Raw genomic sequence first — 1,813 nt, 5'->3', positions numbered from 1 at the left:
ACCAAATTTAGATTCTATAACTGAACAGTTATTTAAGCTGAAATAAAAAGCAGAGAGCGCAAAATACACAGAAAAAGCAGGTGGTAGCAGTAAGGAGGGTGAACGAAGCCAAAACAAGGCAGGGTCTTAGTAGACGATGAGTATTGTAGGAAACGGTGACAGTTTATTTTTGTGTTTGCGAAAGGATCCTATCCTGTATAGTTGTCCCCATGAAAACACAGTCAAACTTCCATGGTCAATACAGTTCTTTCAAACAGCTTCAGTTTTAGATGCCATTTGACACCCAACATGAATTACTAAAATGACTTGTCTTGCCCTGTAACAGAGTATATGGCACAAACAACCTGAGGGATGCTTTATTAGGTTCACTGTTTAAGGATGTCAACTCTCACAGTGTTCCTGGCCATGTTCTCAGAAGTGTGAGGTGTTCAGGTGCATGGTGGGAGATGAACACTCAGGCCTGAAGCAGAGCCAACTACCCTTAATGCTTGCTCCCCAGTGACTCATGATCTCCCTTTAGGTCCCACATGCTAAAGGTTCCATTAACAGCACCAATGCAGAACCCCCAGCTAGAAAGCAAGTGTAAAACACTTGCAACTGCTGGAGACATTTCACTTAGAACCTGCCATCTTCTTTTGGTAGCTGGGATTAAGACTGTCCTCCAAAGTTTCTCTTCTGTTGAAGAGAGAAAAGGATTTCAGGGTTATAGCTCCTGTTATTGCTATACATGAAAAAGCTAAGCAGGCACGAAGAAGAGAATTGCTGGTGTATGGAGGCGGAGCACAGAACTATCACTGAAGATGGCAGCCAAGAATGGGACGGTGTAAAAGGTGTGACAAGGCAATATATGGCAGCCCTAAGAATTACAGGGTGCAGTGGGGCTGCAGGACCAGAAGACAGATTCCCCAAGGGGCCAAATCACGTACGTACTTGTCAGGGACACAAAAGTCTTTGCTTTGACCGACATGTGCTGGAGAGATGTGAGCAGATGAATGTGGTCTCAGCATTGAAAGGCTCATGTGGTCTGTTGTGTTGAAAGGACTGTGGGAGGTGAGGAGGTAGCCTGGAGGTTAGAGGAGCAACAATCTATTAGCACCATGGTCACAAGGGACATGTAAACCTTCAGGGTAGTAGTATCTATGCTGAGGGAGGTAGTCGGTAACTATGATGGATTCAATGCAATTTCTATGTGTGTGTGTGTGTGTGTGTGTGTGTGTATGTGCGTGCATGCGCGTGTGCGTGCATGTTTGTGTTTACTCAGATTAACTTATCAGGAATCAAATTCACGGCTTTTCTGGATTATTCCCACTGTATTGCCTGGTACCTAGGAGAACAGCTAGCGTTGGGGAAGGTCCAAACTTCAAATTTCAAATAGAGTTTTACTGAATGCTATTTTAAAGCTTGACTATAGACCATTTTAAACAGAGCCAACAAGACATATATCTGAAACAGACATGTGAGAAAAGATTATGCTGGATTTTGTCTGGCCCCCTAGCAGGGCAGGCAGCAACTCTAAGGCACGGTTGAATCTGAAGGAGGTAGAGAGTAGTGACTGGTCTGAGATAGTTATACTCAGCACAGATTACCTGTAGGAATGGGTCAGGTAGGACAGGCATGTCTGGACTGGAACTCTTGGGATGAGCAGCCTAACAAAGTTACAACCTGGATGAAATCTGGGAGGAATATGGATACAGACGTAAGAGGCTCTGCTCTCAAGAAGCTTCCATGCTGTGGGAAACCAACAGACGTGGCCAGTCAGGTTACAAATGCTACGCAGCACAAGTTAAAGCTGAGTGAGGTGTGGAATAAAGAA

This window comes from Mastomys coucha, unplaced genomic scaffold, assembly GCF_008632895.1.
Source record: "Mastomys coucha isolate ucsf_1 unplaced genomic scaffold, UCSF_Mcou_1 pScaffold22, whole genome shotgun sequence".
Taxonomy (NCBI): Eukaryota; Metazoa; Chordata; class Mammalia; order Rodentia; family Muridae; genus Mastomys; species Mastomys coucha.
Note: the sequence above shows the minus strand (reverse complement) of the source record.